At 43.9% G+C, this 20927-nt stretch overlaps 1 protein-coding gene across 1 annotated transcript in view; it reads left to right on the top strand.

Moving 5' to 3' along the window:
- The window catches only part of zfpm2a (zinc finger protein, FOG family member 2a), a 1126129-nt gene that overhangs the window by 282546 nt on the left and 822656 nt on the right, over positions 1 to 20927 (top strand). The window lies entirely within an intron of this gene.

The raw sequence follows: 20927 nt of genomic DNA, 5'->3' as shown, positions 1-20927 counted from the left end.
CATTTGGAAGTAAGTGGGCATAATAGCGAGAGGCAGCATAATTTTATGAAGGGAGGTCGTGTCTCACTCGATCAAATTTTTCGAGGAAGTGACGAAGATGATTGATGAAGGTATGGGGGGTGGTTGTTGTCTACATGGACTTCAGTAAGGCCATTGACAAGGTCCCTCATGGCAGACTGGTACAAAAGATAAAGTAACACGGGATCAAAGGTGAGCTGGCGAGATGGATATAGAACCGGCTCGGTCACAGAAGATAGCGGGTAGCAGTGGAAGGGTGCTTTTCTGAATGGAGGGCTGTGACTAGTGGTGTTCCTCTAGGATCAATGCTCGGACATTTGCTGTTTGTAGTATAGAAATTATTTGGAGGAAAATGTAACTGGTCGGATTAGTAAGTTTTGCGGACGACACAAAGGTTGGTGGAATTGCGGATAGCGACAAGGACTGTCAGAGGATACAGCAGGATATAGATCAGTTGGAGACTTGGGCGGAGAGTTGGCAGATGGAGTTTAATCCGGACAATTATGAGGTAATGCATTTTGGAAGGTCTAATAAGGTCAGAAATATACAGTAAATGGCAGAACCCTTAAGATATTGATAGGCAGAGGGATCTGGACAGCACAGGTCACTGAAAATGGCAGCACCGGTGTAGAAGATAGTCAAGAAGCATACGGCATGCTTACCTTCACCGAAATGGGCATTGAATATAAAAATTGGCAAGTCATGCTGTATAGAACCTTAGTTTGGCCACACTTGGAATACAGTGTTCAATTTTGGTTGTCACACTACCAGAGAGATGTGGCGGCTTTGGAGAGGGTACAGAAGAGGTTTACCAGGATGTTGCCTGGTATGGAGGGCATTAGCTATGAGGAGAGGTTGGATAAACTCGGTTTGTTCTCATTGGAACGACCGAGGTTGAGGGGCGACCTGATAGAAGTCTACAAAATTATGAGGGGCATGGGCAGAGTGGATAGTCAGAAGCATTTTCCCAGGGTGCAAGAATCAATTACTAGGGGACATAGGTTTAAGGTGCAAAGTTTAGAGGAGATATGCGAGGGATAACTTTTACACAGAGGGTAGTGAGGGCCTAGAACTTGCTGCTGGAGGAGGTGGTAGAAGCAGGTACAATAGTGACGTTTACAGAGCGTCTTCACAAATACATGAATATGTTGGGAATAGAGGGATATGGACCCTGGAAGTGTTGGAGGTTTTAGTTTAGATGGGCAGCATGGTCGGTGCAGGCTCGGAGGGCTGAAGGGTCTGTTCCTGTGCTGTAATTTTCTTTATATGATTGTGGTGTGCTTCCTTTGACAGTCTGAGGCCTTGAGGTCCCCTGTGTACTGTGTATGTCCTGCTGTAGTGCAGGGGGATCCCACTCAGCCTCGTTTGCTAGAGCTATTATGGTCAGTCATTGAGGGAATGAGGAGAAGTGGCTAACTCTGGGGGAATCCTGAGACAAAAGCCTCGGTGTAGCTGGTGCACTCACCTCATCCATTTTGATACATAGTGCCACCTCCCTGTCTCCCTGAGGGGAAAGGGCTCCAAGAGGGAAGCCCAGGTGTTTTATTCTCCTCTCCCCTCGCCACCGCTGAATGGAGCCCATGGCTAGGGGGATAGAATGCAGGTCTGAACATGTATGCGTGAATGCTCAGCCAGACTCTCTATGGCAATGGACCCCTCTCCCTGAGTCGTGGCAGAACTCATGACTGACATATACTGTTTCTCACTCTGTGTAGAGCTGTGCATAATCTCTGGCAAGTCCACCATATTTTCCCCGAAATTCTACGGCACGTCCAGCAGGCTTTTTGTGACCAGAGGCCTCTCATTAGGGTGGGCTCAGAAGGGTACCTGGCAGTGCACCAATTATCTGTGGACCCAACTCCCAGCTTCCCTCAGCTGTTGGGACTTGTCTGTACTGTTCTCACCAGATTATGCTCCTGAATCTGAATGCGAGCCTTCCGCGGACCATTTGTGGATAATTGTGCTGGAGGATGCTGATGAAGTGGGTGACTGTGCGTCCTCTGGGGCATTGGCTTCCTTGCATCCAGAGGTGGATCCTTCTGTCTCAGCGATGTTGTGAGACTTTTCACGGACATAAACTATAGTGGAGAACAAACAGAACCATATTAAGAATCATCACAGTCTGAGTGCATAACATTGAATTGCATATTTCTTGTGTGCTTATGTGCCACCACCAGGATGGTTGCCAATTCCTCTTGGTTCTCCATCCTTACCATTTTCGATGTATTTCTTCTCTTGTTCCCCAGCAATCTCAATTGTCTCCTCCATGCCTTGGGTAATGAGCCTTGGGTCTGCCACTCCACCTATTGTCTGTCTCCTCTCCGATGCATATCGGTCTACTTGACCTTGACGACAAGTTGAGTGACATCTAACCCTCTTGACTGTATGCATCCCCATCGCACATACTGGGATGTCATTCACATGTTGTGTCTGAGTGCATGCAAAAGCCAAACTGCCGTATGCTTTGGGCTTGATTGCTATGTGGCACTATGGCTCATCATGTTTTCTGTCTGCTGGCATAACTGCCCATTCACACATTACTGATGACTCCACTAGAGATCTATTGCGAAGATGTGACACTGGCACTTTGTTGACGGGTCGGAGTAAGTGATTGACCTGTTTCCTGCATTGGACCCAGGTTTGGTTCATTACTCAACGGTGGCTCACCTCCTCTGTGACCTCTGTTGAAGCCACCTGGTGAAGCTGGAGGCCCTTCTAATGCCATCTGTTGGAAAGAGCAGCTCCTATCTTTCCCTGAAGGCCTGAAGGAGAACCAGCAGGGAGGCATCACTGAACTGTGGGGTTGCTCTGGGGTGAGGTTCAGACATCACAACAATAGACACTTTGGATTTAGAGTGAGGTGAGGATTTTGGTTGAGGAAACAGCAGGAAGGGGGAAATGATGAGGGAAGAAATTTGAGGGAGAATTGAGGGTTCTGAGGGAATGTTCAAATGTTGATAGGATTCTTTGTCTCTGGATGAGAATTGGAATGTTCTGACAGTGATGCAAAGCCTCCCTGTTTGACCAGGAGGCTCTTATGTAGCCTTCCTGTAGCTATAGTATTGTTCACTGATGGTGGTTACAACCCCCAGGGCTCGGTTTAGCTCCTTTGACTAGGCAGCTTGTTCATGATGCAGAACAAGGTCAGCAGCGCGGGTTCAATTCCTGTACCAGCTGAGGTTTTTCATGAAGGCCCTCCCTTCTCAACCTTGTCCCTCGCCTGAGGTGTGGTGATCCTCAGGTTAAATCGGCAACAGTCAGCTCTCCCCGTCAAAGGAGAAAATTGGGACTTTGTCAATGTTACCTTTGCCTTTCCCGCACTGCAGAATCCCATGTGTCTCCTCTGCGTGCTTATAGCACTTTAAATTTTAATTAAATGGGAAATGGAAAGGAGCAAGAAAATCGTCAGGAACGTTACGACACAGTTAAAATTCTGCTCCACATGCCAGTCGATCCATAAAGGTAGATTTCTTATCCTTGAAAATTATGAATTTATAAAGCCCAGGATTCCCTTTGCTCATGCAAGGTATCCTTTATTTCATATTGCCTTGCATGATCCTTCCTCCCAAAATATATCATTTCACATTTCCCTGTTTTAAATTTATTCTGGCATGTATCTGCACATTTTACCAGTCTGTCTGCTTGAGGTTTTTGCTTCAACACTTCGAATTTTTGGGTGGTCTGCAAATGTTTAAGTTGTGTATTGCACATCTAAGTCTACATCACTGACATCCATCAAGGAGCGAAGTACTCTTAATACTGACCCTGGGGAACTTCCTCCAGTCAGAAAAACAACTGTTTACCACTATTCTGTTTTCCTGTCATTCAACCATATCCATGCTGCCACTGTGCCTTTTAGTCCATGAATTGTACCTTCGCTTCATGCTTGTGATGTGGCAATTTATTAAAACGCCTTTTGGAGGTCAATTTGAGGTGCAAAGCGTATCAAGGCAGCATTTGACTGGCTGTGGCATCATGGAGCCCTAGCAAAACTGGAGTCAGGAAGAAAACTCTCTACTGGTTGGAGACATACCAAGCAAAAAGGAAGATGGTTGTGGTTTGTAGGAGGTCAATCAGCTCAGTTTCAGGACACCACAGCAGGAGTTCCTCAGGATCGTGTCCTAGGCCTATCATCTTGAGCTGCTTCATGAATTTTTTTTTAAATTTAGTGTACCCAATTCATTTTTTTTTCCAATTAAGGGGCAATTTAGCGTGGCCAATCCACCTAGCCTGCACATCTTTGAGTTGTGGGGGCGAAACCCACGCAAACACGGGGAGAATGTGCGAACTCCACACGGACAGTGACCCAGAGCCGGGATCGAACCTGGGACCTCAGTGCCGTGAGGCAGCAGAGCTAACCCACTGCGCCACCGTGCTGCCCTAAGCTGCTTCATGAATGATCTTCCCTCCATCATAAGGTTAGAAGTGGGGAATTTCACTGATGAGTGCACTTTGTTCAGCATTATTTGTGACTCCTGAGATACTGAAGCAGTCTATGCCCACGTGCAGCAATTCCTGGATAGCATTCCGCCTTGGATTGATAAGTGGCCAGTAACTTTTGCCCCAGACAAGTGCCAGGCAATGACCAACTCCAACAAGAGAAAATCTAACCATCTCCCCATGACATTTAATGGCATTACCATCACTGAATCCCCCACACTCAATATCTTGGTGGTTGCCATTAATCAGAAACTGAACTGGTGGAGCTATATAAATACTATGAATACAGAGGCTCGGGATCCTGCTGTGAGTAACTTACCTCCTAATTGCCCCAAACCTGTCGATCATCTGTATGATGGAATGCTCTCCACTTGTCTTGATGTGCAGCTCCAACAGTACTCAAGAGGCTCGACAACATCCAGGAGAAAGCAATCTGCTTGTTTGGCATCCCATCCACCACCATAAGCATACACTCCCTGCACCACTCACAAATATCTACAGGCGCACTGCAGCAACTCACCAAGGCTCTTTCCTGTATTACCTAAAGGACAAGCAGCAGATGTATGGGACCATCACCACCTGCAAGTTCTCTTCCAAGCCCCACACCATCCTGACTGGAAACTGTACAACCATTCCTTTATCAGCACTGGGTGAAATCCTGGAACTCCCTTCCCAAGAGCTCTGTGGGTGTACCTACACGACATGGACTGCAGCGGTTCAAGAAGACAGCTCACCACCATCTTCCCAAGGGTAATTAGGGATGGGCAACAAATGTTCTCCTGCCACTGATGCCCACACCCCTGAAAGAATTAAAAGAATGTCCATCACATCAACCACCCTCTCTGACTTAAACAATGTGCTGGAAAACTCAGCAGATCTGGCAGCATCTTTGGAGCGAGAAACAGAGTTAACATTTTGATTCCAATGTGACTCTTCTTCAAAGCTTTTTTGCTTTTTACTTTGTTTTGCTTTTATTTCAGCATCTGCAATATTTTGCTTTTATTAACTCCCTCTCTTACTTCATCAAAACCTCCATTAAGGTAGCTGCAAATTATTTGCCCATAACAAATCCAAGCTGGCTCTCTTTAATTTATTCAAATACAGACTGTTAGTTTTGTCTTGGATGATTGTTTCTGAAAGCTTTCTGATTGGGGAGGTTAAGCTGACTGACCTGTGATCGCTGGCCTTATCCATTCATCCTTTTTTGAACAAGGGTGTGTGTGACATTTGCAATTCTCCAGTCTTCTGGCACTATGTACCTCCGGAGGATTTGAAGATTATGGCCAATGTCTTCAGATTTCTCCCCTTAGGCCCTTTTTTATCCTCAAATATGAATCAGTTAAAAACTTTATTTACCAATTTTAATTACAACCAGCATCTCTAATGCCTCCTCTTTGTCAACTTTTAGCCCACCAGGTTTTGAATTACCTCTGCCTTCACAATAAATTTAGAGGCATTTTCTTTCTTCATAAAGACAGATATGGAGTACTCATTTAGTATCTCAGTGATGTTCTCTGCCTCCATTCACAAATCTTCATTTTGGTCCCTAAATAGCTCCTCCCCCATTTAACATCCTTTTACTATTTACAAGCCGATGGAAGACTTTTGGATTCTCTCTTTAGCTGCTCGACTCCTGCCACACACTCATTTCTTTTCACTTATTTTTTCACTTCCCCTCCCAACTTTCTACATTCAGTCTATGCATCATTTATCGAGAAACCTATTTCAATTTGGACAAATTCTATATTTTGATATAGTAGTGTAATATTCGGCAAGATTGGGCAGTAAGAATGGTATGTGGGTAGGGTGTGTCTTGTGGAGGCAAATGGGAATTACTGTGGAACTTGAAAGCAAAATACTGCTAGGCTGGAAATCTGAAATAAAAACAGAAAATGCTGGAAATATAAGCACCAGGTAGCATCTATTGAGGGGAAGAAAACTGACATTACAGGTTGATAAGGACCAATCATCAGAACTCTAATGAGGACTACTTTACCGTGCCGATTAATATTAGTGAGGGTAAGTTAGCTTCAATGGCTAGAGTGTTGGGCAGAATGGCACCAATGGCATAGGTTTAATCACTGGACTGTATCAGCTGCGGTCATTCATAAAGGGCTTGCCCCATGCTTGATGAGGAGTGGTGCCCCTCAAGCAAAAGAACTACCATCTGTAGAGGGCAACTATCCAAGACTTTGTCCAAGTTGTTCTATCTCCATAACCAACTTCTGGGAGGCTGGCCATGCTAGTTCACCACCTGATCTCCATTTGCCCCCTCCAATGGTGGAACATCTGAGATGTTGACCTTGCTATGCGGCAAATTACTGGAGTGACCTGAGTTATAACACTCAGTGGTACAACACATTAGACCTTCATTTTTCCATTTACTGTGATCACGCTTTTGCTACAGTTCAAGTCAATGGAATGAATTCTAGATTAAATTACAGACCATAGACTAGTAGAATGAGGGCCTGAGGAGTTGAGAGGCTCATCAACAGCATCAATTACAGACCAAAAGTTCAGACACAAAATGATAGTAAAAGACATTTATCTGAAAATAGTAAAGTGTCGTGTGATAATGTTTAATTAAGTATTTCTACTTACAGTAAATTCCAAGGTACTGCCCTGCTTGTAATTTCTGTGACTATGTCTGTTTTCGCCTGCGCCATTAGCATTCATGACAAATTCCATAAGACCCATCTGTTTCATCTTTATTTTCTTTACAGTGAATCTAAAAGCAGCAGTGTGCCATGGATGTCTATCCACTGGGAACAGGAAACAGTCTGGACTGCTTGAACTCATCATGTACAGGACTTTCGTATTAATATTCCACTGAGTAAAACGCATGTGGGAAAATTGGAGAGAGAGGATTGCACGTCATTAACAGAGCCTGGGTTTCCATCTGTTAACTGAAATGGTTGAAACTTGGCGGTCTCTATTACAGGCATGCAATTCCCCTTGTCCTATTTTTCTTTGTGTTCTATCCAAACAATTATTTATGGCCAAATGAGACAGAGAAAAGTCTGCTTTCTCCCCATCTAGGTTAACCTGTGAAAAAGAATCACTCACACAAGTCACTGGAAGCAGTTGACACAGTGCAATGATACCCCAGCATGAGTCAGCAACTTTGGCAGAAAATCGCTGCTACTTTTCATATTTTGCGGCCAAGTTCTGTAATTCAAAAATAAATACTTAAGACCATAATCTCCCTCCCATTACTTTTATCGAACTTATTTCATTCGGAAATGTTGAAGTTATCATTCGTTACAGCTGGAGACACTTATGGAGCGTATTATGAGAAAGTATTGGATTCAAATGTACAATTGAAATGAGGAAATATGCATTTACATTGAATTACAGAAAATGTACAGCACAGTAACAGGCCATTCATTCTCATGGATCTGTGTTCCTAACCACTCTTTTGGGGAGAATGTTTGCTTGAATTACTGAAGTAGATTTATTTCTGGCTCTTATATTTATGATCGATGTTCTCACTAAGCTGTGTCAGTGCTTATAAGGTATCACGAAGGCCTTGGTCCAGGTTAAATACCATGCATATGCAGTTGCTCAAATACATTTAAAAGTATCAAGAATTTTTAAAACCGGCCACACAACGACAAAATATTACAGAGAGCATTATTTGTCATCGCTAATAATGAAATCCCCCACATGTGAATGCATCAACTCTGCATCTGTCCCACGGACTTCTTCATAATTTTAAAGACCTTATTAGGTCACCCAAAAGAGCCCCAATCAGTTTCCCGATGGGTATAATCGCTCATTTCTAGTATGATTTTTGTATTTGTTTGCACGTTCTCCAATGCCTCTTGATCCTTTTTTTAATAAGGACTGTGAAAATGCGGTTAGCGAAAAAGTGAAGCTTTATGCGTTGTTTACACTTTTTGACTTTGTTCACTGACCTTTAGTAATTTGCAAACCTTTCCTCCGAGATCATTGCTCCTCTATCACGTCACACTGATCTGTCTTGGAATTTATTTGTCATACAAACATGTTTGTTAAAGTCTATTTATGTTAATTCAACTCTGGGACCAATTTCCCCATTTTAAGTTGGAAATAGAGCAGTAACACAGGCAGGGAAGAACTTACTGCCCAATTCCCACAGCCGTTCTGCACAACTGTTATAGGAGCGCAAAGTAATTTAGGGTACTAGTTTACTTCTCCACGGTTCAGTGGTTTCTTCACAATGACCGATAACACTTCACAATTCCTTTCCTGCCTGTATGGGATGAATCTATTGCTGGGAATTAATTGTTTTCAGTTCTATTACCTGTTGCAGAACTTCCATCTAATCCATATCAAAGTTATTAATTCTATTTAACTTATTCATATTTAGGAGAAGGTGAGAATATGTTACTGTGCCCCTTGGTGAATTGTTGAAAGAAGACATCATTCAGAGTACTGACCAAATTGTGCTTCTATTGCTGCCCTGATTGCATCTTTTATTATAGCATGACAAAAATGAGGAATGTCCATTTACGTTTGAGCATTCTTTGAACAGTTGTAGTTCATTTGGTGTTGGTACACCTATAGTGCTGTTAAGAAGATAGTTGCAGAATTTTGCCAAGGAAAGAATAGTAGTGATACAGTTGAAATCAGGATGGTGTGTGGCTTGGAGGGGAACTTGCAAGTGCTGGTGTTCCCAGGTCTTTGCTGCTCTTGTTCTCCTTGGTGGTAGAGGTTGCAGGTTTGGAAGGTGCTTCGATAAAACGTCGGTAAGTTGCTGTAGTTTATCTTGCACATGGTACACACTGCTTCCACTTTTGCATTGGTGGGATAAAGAGTGAATGTTTAATGTTGTGAATAGGGTGTCAGTCAAGTGGGTGCTTTGTCCTGGATGGTATCGAGCTTCTTGTGTGTTGTTGGAGCTGCACTCATTGAGAGTATTGCATTTCACACCTTCCGGATGATGGACAGGCTTTGGGAAGTCAGAAGGTGAGTTGGTTGCTGCAGAACTCCCAGCCTCTGACGGGCTGTATAGCCACAGTAATATGGCTAATTCAGTTAAGATTCTGGTCATTGGTAACCTCCAGAATATTGTTGATGAGAATTCAGCGATGGTAGTGTTAAGGAGAGATGGTTAGATTCTCTTTTGTTGGAAATATTCATTGCCCAGCACTTTGTGTGGCACAAATATTCATTACCACTTACCAGCCCAAGCCTGAATGTTTTCCTAATCTTGCTGCATTTGGACACAGACGGTTTCAGTGTCCGAGAAGTCTTCAATGTTACTGAACACAGCCTGATCATCAATGAATATTCACATTTTTGACCTTATGTTGGAAAGGAGGTACTTGATGAAGCAGTTGAAGATGGATGGACCAAAGACATTATCCTAATAAACTCCTCCAGCGATGTCCTGGGCCTGAGATGATTGTCCCCAATAATCACAACCATTTTCTTTTGTCTTAGTTATGACTCTAGCATTTGGAGAGCTTTCCCCCTCATTTCCATTGATTTTAATTTTGCTCAAGCTCTTGGCCACACTGCTGCCTTCAGATGCTGCCTTAATGTTGAGGGTGGTCACTCTCATCTCAACTCTTTTATTTGTCTATATTTGGACCATAGCTGTGGTGAGGTCAAGAGCAAAGTGGCCCTGGTGGAACACAAATTGAGCTTCAGTCAGCAGGTTATTCCTGTGCAGTTGCCGCTTGATAACACCTTTCATCACTTTGCTGATGTTTGGGAGTAAACTGATGGGGTGGTAATTGGCTGTCTTGGATTTGTCCTGCTGACATCATTCCAATAATTAATGTAAATAAATCGTAAAAGTAAATCCATGCATGGTATACTTCAAAATATTTTGTCATGGTGGTGAAAACAGCAACATTGCCATAACAGTGTCTATGGAAAATATAATCACTGATTTTTTTAAAAATTCAATGCTGTTTTAAGATATTTCAAACTGGCTGGTGAGACGTTGGAGAAGTAGGCCCCTGCGGGATGCTCCTCATCCTTGAGTGGTGGTGATCACAGGGCTGAAGATATGGTGGGGTCATCAGCAAGGTCAGGAAGGTGACTCTCAACCGACCCCTCTTAGAATCCATAGAAAGAGGTCATTTGGTCCATCGAGTCTGCACCACAACTCGGAGAGAACAGTCTTCCTGAGCCCACTCCCCCACCCCAACCCTGTAATCATACACATTGATCATGGCCAATCCACCTAACCTGCATTTCTTTGGACAGCGGGACAAACCGGAGCACCCAGAAGCCCATACAGACACAGAGACTTTGTGCAAACTCGACACAGTCATCTCCAGCTGGAATCGAACCTGGATTCCTGGTGCTGTGAGGCAGCAGTGCTCACCATTAATTGGGCATTAGTTGTCAATTTAACGGCCTCACTTAGCTTGATGGGAAGGCCCATCCACCTGCTTTCCTGCTACGGGCTTGATCAGGTTGGAGGTGGGAAAGTGAAGTGGAGCGCAATGAAGGTGACTCATTTGTGGAGACAAGACTTACATGAAACAACTTATAGCATAAAGTACATGCACTGAAAATAGTGAGAGAGAGAGACTCTAGTAGGCACAAGACAGATGTGGAATAATATATCCACGGCAAGAACAGCTCCAGGATATTTACAAGAACCTTTGTCTGTACGTCCGAGTGATTTCACAAAATCACGTTTGCAAGTTCATTAATGTTGGCATTATTCACAATTCCTTTCAATGACTTTTACTATACTGGGAGATTGTTGTTCACATTTCCTTGCTACTGGAATTTTGGGCAAATAATTTTCCCTTGTGTGTGTTTTGACTAGCTTTGCTATCAATTCGAAAGCATTATAAATCATACTTTGGACAGGCTGGGAAAATGTATCGGGTGCTTTCAGCCATTGTGGGTTAAATCAGTTTTCTACTGTACATTTTTAAGCAATCGTGAACATGTATGTTTTATTTTCCTGGCACTAATGCCATCCATTTAGTCCAAAAGAAGGCACGTTTGATGCCATTGCTTCTTTATGTTTATATTGCGACTCTCTTGGTTTATTATTGCATTTTCTCACATCTAACTCAGTGTACAAACACATCTGCCCCCGATAGGTAACAGTGCCATCTGCTGTATTGCTAAACCAAATAGATCAGAAGGTCAATTGAACTGTGTATTGGTGCTACATTCATTTCACCTATGTTAGCAGTGCTGGGGTTCCGACTGTTTCCAATCTGATCTTCTGTTTCTAACTTGAATTCAGAATGCAGTAAAAATTGATCACATTAACAGATGATACAAAGGTGCTGTGTAGGGGGGCAGTTGATCTGTTGCACCATATACGGAATTACATAGTGTCAGGAGAAAATCTTCAACTGGAGAACATGTTGACTGATTCTATGCAGATATTGGGAGGACCTGTGTATCAGCCATCATTTTGTGGGAAAGATACCGAGAGAAGATTTGCAGGGAAGATTTTCAGAGAGATGCAAGAAGTACAGAATAGTGATCATGGAAAATATTAGTTATCTAATATGAATTGAGACAGTAATAGTGTACTGAGCAGAGAAGAAGGAAAGTTTCTAAAGTCATGAACATTTTCTTGATCATTATGTTTCTGATCCAATGGGGAAGGAGACAGTGCTAGGTCTGGTTCTGGGGAATGAGGTGGATCAAGTATCAGCAGGGAAATATGTAGGAAATAATGATCACATTATCATAAAGTTTAAACTAGCTGTGGAAAAAGAAAAGGAGGGATCACGAGTAAAATACTTAATTGACATGGGACAATTTCCTTGGGTTGAGAATAGACCTGGTCTGGGTAAATGAAAACAAAAGATTTGCAGGCAAAACTGTAACAGAGCAATGGGCTGCCTTTAAATTGACGATGGCTTGAATACAGTCAAGGTACATCCATTGGTTACAAAGGTAGGGAAAACAAAGCCAGATGTCCATGGATTATGAAAAAGAATGAGGGCGCAATGTACCCACATGGGAACAGAGTCCCATAACGAGCGCGTTCAGCGCAGTCGAACGGAACTCTGTTCCCATTTGGGTAGATTCAGGGCTCAGCGGGGAACCCCTCAGTGCAGAAGGAAATGGCATCCTGACCTGATCTCTCAACAACCCCCCCACCGCCCCCCGAAACCCCAACTCACCTATAAGGGAGTCCTCTGGCCTCCCTCCTCTACCTGCACCTGTGCAGGGACCCCAGGGCCCGATCCCCGCCACGGGAAAAGTGCCGGCTTGGTAGCACTGCCAGCCTGGCACCCTGGCAGTGTCCCTGTCAGCTAGCAGTGCCACTTGGGAACCTTGACAATGCCAGGCAGGTGGCACTGACAGGGTGTCAGGGTGACAGTGCCAAGGTGCCTGGGCAGCGCCAGTGTGCCATTCTGCCCAGAGGGCAAGCATGTGGGGGCCTCAGATCCCCTGAGAGACCTCCACATGTGCCTTGCCGTCTGGTCCCTGTTTGTGGAGACTCAATGACTCAATGGAGACATTGAGTCTCCACAAACAGGGACCAGACGGAAAGGCAGGTGCTGTCTCACTCTACAATGCAGATTTTCTAAAAAGTGATCCGCCCACAACAGGCAGGATTTACATCGCGATGTCTCGCAAGGTCGCGTGAGATCTTGTAAGGCGTGGTGAGCTGAGTAGATACTGGTAGAGGTATTTCCCGACATCTACCGGCTGCGCTGCACTGCCTGGGTGTAATGCGGTCGGTAGATCGCGCTCAGAGAATGAGGTGAAGCATAAAAAGAAGGCTGAAGACAGATGTCGGGTTGACAATATAAGTGATAACGAGGCTGAATATAGCAAGTTCAGAGGAGCAGTGAAAAAGAAAAGAGTAGAGGCAATTGGAGAATATGCAAAGAGATTGCCAGCTCACATAACACTGAACCCAAAGGTCTTTTATCGGCAGGTAAATAGCAAAAGGGTGATAAGAGGAGGAATGGTGCTGTTTAGCAATGAAGAAAAGGGAATCCATGCATGGGGGCAGAGGTATTAAATGAGTGCTTTGCATCTGCGTTTGCCAAGAAAGAAGATGCTGCCATCCTTAGATTTGGGGCTGGTGCCAAAGAAATGCAGAATTGCAAATGTTGCACCCTATTCAAAAAAGAATGTAGGGATAAACTCAGCAATGACAAAAGGTGGAGATAATGTTTTGGAAATCTAGTCCGAAATGTCCTGAAAATGTGCTTTATGCCAAATAGTTTGCAATTTACTGGCTGAAAACATGAATTGGATTTTTAAGAAAGAAATGTTCGTAAAAACGCAAGTTAAAGTGACTTAAACTCACAACCAAGCTGGCTACCTATGTTTTTGTTACTGTGGACTCCACATTCCAGAGATGGAGAGAGCATGTCAGACAAACCATATCAAAGGCAATAACTTCAAGAGGAATGTGAGTGAACCATATTTCACTGGGTTAAAACAACACCCAGTTACTCAGCTGGATGGAGACAAACCATCAAACGGAATCATGTGAACAATGGGATCCTGGCTAAGAAGGGGAATTCCCAGACTTGAATTAATCAAGTTGCACTTGGAACATAATCACAAATACTGGTCAGTTGGAGAAAATGGTCACATGATAAGCAAAATAAATAAGTTACGATAGTAGATTTAGATGAGAAAAGATGGTTGGGGGCTTGAATGGAGCATTATCACTGACTTGGACTAGTTGGGCTGAATGGCCCTGGTTCTGTGCCACGTATCTTATGTAAAGATGTTTGTTTAAGGAGTGAATTCTAGAGCTTAAAGAATAGGTAACATAAGGTGTAGCTGCCAATGGTGGAACAGTGAATATTGGGGATGCACAGATAGCCTGAATTTGGGGGAGTGCAGAGATATCAGAACTCTAAGGGATTGGAGGAGGTTACAGAGCTACAGAAAGTTAAATCAGTGGCGGGGGAGGGGGGGGGATTTTAAAAACAAGGATGAGAATTTTAAAATCAAGTTTAGTCGTCCAAAGTAGGTCAGTGAGCACACGGTGATGGTTGATAGACTTGCTGCAATTTAGGATGTAGGCAACAGCGATTTGGAGGAGTTCAGGTTTATGGATGGTGCAAGGAGGGAGGCTGGCCAGGAGGTTATTGGAACAGTCAAGTCCAGAAGTAGCAAAAGCATGGATGAGAGTTTTAGCAGTTGGTAAGCTGAGGAATGGGTAATGTTACAGGGGTGGAGGTATGTGAACTTTCCGGGTCAGATAGGATGCCAAGGTTGAGAATGATCAGTCTTAGAGAGTGGTCATATGGAGGGATGGAGTTGATGACTCGTGAACAAGGTTTGGGATAGAAACCAAAGGTGATAGATTTAGCCTGCCCAATAATTGGTGGAAATCTCTGCTCATCCAGTACTGGATGTTGTTGCTCTATTAATAATGTTGGTGAACCACATGCCTTCCCTTATATCGATCAAATGACCACACAACCAGTTAGTTAGTTCAAAAGATGGTTTAGTTACGTACACAAGAGTTATGTCAACATGCAACACAATATCTACTACGAGTTAAACTACACTATCAGCTACAATAACCTATACTTAACTTCAGGGTGACCGGCACTGTGCAAATGGATAAGGCCTTTATCTGGATTTCACTTGGCTGGTTCGAAGAAAGTGGCTCTGTTTCTGCTGGGCTCATCCGTCAGGTAGCGATCGTTGGTCTTGAACTTGGCTGGCTGTTCCTGCTACGATTGGGTTGGCACAGGCCGGATCCAAAAGAGACAGAACACATGGCTGTGCTCTCTTTTATCCCTCTTGGATTTTGCGCTCTTTGGGGCAGTCCTTAACCTTGGACCCAATAGTTCAATAGATCACTGTCTTCGATTTTGGCCAATAAAGGGGCGGGTGCCTTGGTGGCTGAGGGGGTCCTTAGCGGTCATTGACCTTGGCAGTTGTGCTTTCTGAGTAAGGAGTGGCGCCGATCGGTCTGTGGCTGTACCGGTTGCTTGATTGGTGTTCCATTGTCCTGGGATAATGGGCGATTAAAATGCAAAAGAGCGGGGAGTTTTGATCGGGTCTGGTTACCTGTGTTTCAGATACACGTAGGCTCTGTATCTGTTTGAGTCCTGGGTTGGCCATAATTCCCATGGTCCTTTGCAGGTGGCCATCTTAGATGGCTACATTGTGAATAAGCAGTGTAACAAATTGGTGGTAGTAGGAGGGTTGAGGGAGGTGGTAGTGAGGTAAAACTGGGTGTTAACAGCAGGTAATGTGGATCTGATGTGTTTTCAAATGATGTTGTCTATGGACACAATATAAATGTTAACTAGGAGAGGGTGATGATGGCAGATTTGAAGGGGAGGAGATCATTATTTGTCCAGAAAGGGATCTTTTAAAACTGCAGTTTGCATGAGGGACAGGAAGGGATGGATTTTGAATGCCACATTCAGCACTGGCTATTGTGCACAGAGTAAACATCCAAGTTGTAGAAATGGTTCAAAGCAGAATCACAAGGCTGGCCTCTAATTCTAAACTTTGGAGTAATCGGGGCACGTAAAAAAAAACCTCAGCTTCTTGAGACCTATAGCAATTCTTATGATCTGGCAACGGATAATTTGGCAGATGTGTCCCAACTCTTTTTTTTGTTGTATGTTGGCCACGTGAAGGTAAGTTTATTGAATTCCGAAGTCTCAAATTACAGGAACACTTGTGAGATTTTAAACATTTAAATATTTATTAACAAAAGAAAGAAATACTTAACCGCACAATTACATTTACACAGTTAAAACCAGCCTTACAGAATATTCACTCAAATAAACTTGGTTAAGCTCACTAATAAATTGGTTTGACTGATCAATGTAAACAATAATCTCTTATTGAATATAACTATATCCAGTAATATTACCCCCAAGGCAAAGCTACTGTCACTTTGAAGAAGCATACCACATACTATCTCGCTCCTCTCTGTTCCCTGTTGCTGTAGAACTTCAAACCTTCAGACACCAGACTGCTTTTTGCAGCCTCAAATCTTTTCTGGCTTAACTGAGTAGCAGATTTCACTTTGTCTCTTCACAGCTCTCTTCCCAACACATACTGGCACTCTCGGAGGTCTCACATGACCATACACACCCCTAAGCTCTCAACATCTCTCCTTAAGTATTTTTGCTATTTTATCTTTATTCCATTGCCCTTAATGCCCCCTTTGAAACAACATTCCCAGAATATAAAAAATCTTTCATATTCGTGCTTTGCTTACTTAAGAAACCGTTGCAAGTTGTAAATCTTTTTACTTCCCTTTGCAATCTACCAGCTAAAAACAATAAACCCCTTAATTATATCCTAATGCATATTTTTGCCTGCCACTTGCTTGCTTCTGGAAAATTCAGCTTAGCTATATTTACTTCAAACACATGTCTTTTACATCTCCATAGAATGTTAGAAATATTACAGCACAGATGGAGACCATTCTGCCCATCTTGCCCATGCCAGCCTGAGAACATCCAAGTGCCCTTTCTAATCCCATCTTCCGGCACCCGGTCCATTGCTTTGTATTTTTACAGCACTTAAGATGCAGATCCAAGTACTTAAAAAAAAAAGTTTAGGGTCTCTGCCTCCACCACCAGCTTGTGCAGCGAAATCCAGACTTCCATTCCCCTCTGCGTTAAAAAGTTCTTCCTCATGTCTCCTCTACATCTGCCACTTATCTTGACTCTCTATACCCAGTTCTAGAATCCTCCACCAAGGTAAATAATTTTAATCTGTCCACTCTTATCTCTTCCCCTCATAATTTTGTACACCTCAAATCAGTCACCCCTCAGCCTTCTTTGTTCCAAGGTAAATAACCCCAACTTATCCAACCCCTCCCCATAGCTACACTTTTCTAGCCCTGGCAACATTCTTGTAAACCTTACATCCTTCCTGTACTTCGATGCACACACTACTCCAGTTGTGGCCTCTCCAGTGTTTTACACAATTTCAACATTATATCCTTACTTTTATATTCTATGTCTTTGCCAATGAAGGAGAGCATTCCATATGCTTTCTTTACAATCTTGTCTTCTTCAACTGCTGTGTTTAGGTACCTATGCACTTGTATACCAAAATCTCTTACTTCATCTACCCTTCTAAATATATTCCCATTTATTGTGTGCTCCCTATAATTGTTTGACCTCTCTAAATCCATGACCTCACACTTCTCTGTGTTAAATTCCATCTGCCACTTTACTGCCCACTCCACCAACCCATCTATATCATTTTGGAGATTATAGCTATCCTCTACACCGTTCACCACTCGGCCAATCTTGCTGTGTCTTCTGCAAATTGGCCGGGTGTAATGACAACAATCTCCCTCAATTGTTGGCAAAACTAAGGAGCTGGTCATTGACTTCAGGAGGCAAAGTATCATACACACCCCCTGTCGGCATCAGTGGTGCTGAGGTGGAGATGGTTAACAGCTTCAAATTCCTGGGTGTGCACATCACCAACAATCGTCCACCCACGTCGACGCTACAACCAAGAAAGCACAGCAGCGCCTATACTTCCTCAGGAAACTAAGGAAATTCAGCATGTCCACATTGACTCTTACCAATTTTTACAGATGCACCATACAAAGCTTCCTATCTGGCTGCATCACAGCCTGGTATGGCAACTGCTCGGCCCAAGACCGTAGGAAACTACAGTGAGTCGTGAACACAGCCCAGTCATCATGCAAAACTGCCTCCCATCCATTCACTCTGTCTGCACCCCCAGCTGCCTTGGGAAAGCAGGCAGCATAATCAAACACCCCTCTCATCGGGTTATTCTCTCTTCCAACTTCTTCCCTTGGGCAGGAGATACAAATGTTCAAGAACACGCACTAAGCGGTTCAATAACAGCTTCTTCTACGCTGTTACCAGACTCCTGAATGACCCTCTTATGGACTGAACTGATCTCTTCACACATCTTCTTTACTGAGTAGTACTACGCTCCGTATGCTTCACCACCTGCCTGTGGCTATGTATTTACATTGTATGTTTATGTATGTCCTATGTTTCTTTTCATGTATGGAACGATCTGTATGGACTGTACACAGAACAATACATCTCACTGTACCTCTGTACACGTGACAGTAAGTCAAATCAATCAATTGATCAAGCAAATTTCCCAATCATGCACGTTCAAATCATTAATATATAATTCAAACAGTAAGGGTCACTACACCGTGCCCTGTGGAACACCACTTGAAACAACTTTCCAATTGCAATGGCAGCTATCAAACATTACCCTTTGTTTCCTTTTGTTACTAAGCCAACTTTTTTTCCAGTTTCCCACATTGCTCTGTATCCCATGGGCTTTCACTCTCAAACGCCTTGCCAAAATTTATGGACACAACATCCACAGCACTACCTTCAGCAACCCTTCTTGTCACTCCTCAAAGAATTCAATTAAATTTGTGAGGCAAAAGGTTCCTTTGTCAATCCCAAGCTGCCTATCCTTGACTAGTCCCTGGGCGCAATTCTCCCATCGGGAGTCTAAGTGCCGATACCGGAATGAAAACCGGAGTGTTTCACTCCGTCGTTGGAGCCTGCTCCCAACCCCCTATTCTCCCGCCCCCAGGGGGCTAGGAGTGGCGTCACGTCATTTACACGTGCCGGGCCTTCGCGTCGCGTAAATGCGGCTCCGCGTAAACGATGCGGCCAGCGCCGCGTAAATGACGTTACCCGCGCATGCGTGGGTTGGCCGCCCTCCCCGAGGCCGACCCGCAAGAAGATGTCGGATGGATCTTGGTGGAGGAAAGGACGTCCTCCTTCAGAGAGGCCGGCCCACCGATCGGTGGGCACCGATCGCGGGCCGGACCCCATTTGAGCACCCCCCCCCCCCCCCCGGTGCAGGAACCCCCCCCTCACAGGCCACCCCCTCAGCATTCCCGCGCTGTTCCCGTCAGCAGCGACCAGGTGTGGACGGCGCCGGCTGGAACCCGTCATATTGGGCAGGCCGCTCGGCCCATCCGGGCTGGGGAATCGCCCCGGCGATTCTCCAACCCGGCGTGGGGGGGGGGGGAAATTTCGCCCCATGCCTTTCTATGTGACAGTTATTCCTATCTTTCAGGATTGATTCTACTAATTTTCCCACCACTGACGTAAGACTAACTGGCCTATAATTGGCCTTTCCTTCAATCCCTTTTTAAACAATGGAACCATGTTTGCATTTCTCCAGTCCTCCGGTCCCTGCCCTGTACCTAGTGAGGTTTGGAAAATCATCCCCAGAGAATCTGCTATCTCCTCCCTGATCTCTTTCAGTAGCCTTGGAAACAATCCATCTGACCCTGGTGACTTACTGACTTTCAAGGATTTCAACCTTTCGAGTACTTTCTCTCTCGTTATGATCATCCCACCCAATAGCTCAGTGTTCCTCGTGTACTATGATATCTGCATCATCCATTTCCTTTGCAAACACGGAGACAAAATATTAATTTAAAACCTTTTCCACAGCCTCTACATCTACACACAAGTTTCCTTCTTCATCGCTGATAGGTCCCACTCTTTCCTTAACTAACCTTTTACCATTAACATATTGGTTAAACATCTTTGGGTTTTCTTTAACTTTACTTGCGAATATTTTTTCATGCCCTCTCTTTGATTTCCTAATTTTCTTCATCCCTGCACTTCCTATACTTGTCTGGGCTATCGACAGTGCTTAGTTCTTTGTGCCTATTGTATGCTTTCTTTTTCTGTTTGATCTTCCCCTGTATTCCTCTAGACAATCCGGGGTGCGGGGGGGGTCTAGATTTGACAGTACCACTCATGTTTGGAGGGGATATGTCTACTTTGTACACTACTTTGATGTCCTAAACCTTGTAGACAATCAGTCTCCAGCTTAAGTAACTTCGTTTTACATACAGCCACATGAATGCTTCACAAAATAACTCAATAAACTCCAAAATCTTTAAAATAATAACATTTTTCATCTCACAGTGCATTCCATACTAATTAGAGTAAAGTCAGCCATCTCTCGTCACATTGATGGTTTGCACCTTGGTGATCAACCCTGTATTAAACAACACTTGGTCTGACTTTGCTGCACCTGTTGCAGAGGAACGCAGTTGGCTGAGTAGGTGCAGGGCTCTCTGGCCTCTTTTCTCCCCCTGAGTCCTCCTCTCAGCCAGCTGAGTTTTCAGTTTCTCTTTACCTCTTCGGTGGTTGTCTTCCAGTCTGTGTCGAGGTCCGCGACCTTCACGTATCTCATTTGCAAGAATCCAGAAGGCTGTGACTTAATGACCAGTTCACATACAGAAGCGCTTTGACTTTATGGTCACCATCCATCCGATGAATGTGGCCGAGACATTGCAGGTGTCGTTGGCTTGGTGCATGAAGCATTAAGATGTAACCATACGACAAGCTAGTAAACACCAAGAATAAGAATGAAGTATTTTAACTCACTTTGGCTTATACATGACTAATTTAAAATCCAATACCATATTTGAAGTTTTGTTTCACTGTGTCTTTCTTCCTTTTCAGGCTATCACATGTAACCTCTCTACTTTTAATAGTAAGCTGCACCTTTTCACTTGTACATTGTGTTGTGAAAGTCGTGTCCACGGT

The sequence above is a fragment of the Scyliorhinus torazame genome, chromosome 11 (genome assembly GCF_047496885.1).
Source record: "Scyliorhinus torazame isolate Kashiwa2021f chromosome 11, sScyTor2.1, whole genome shotgun sequence".
NCBI lineage: Eukaryota > Metazoa > Chordata > Chondrichthyes > Carcharhiniformes > Scyliorhinidae > Scyliorhinus > Scyliorhinus torazame.
Note: the sequence above shows the minus strand (reverse complement) of the source record. Positions and strands in the feature narration are given on the sequence as shown.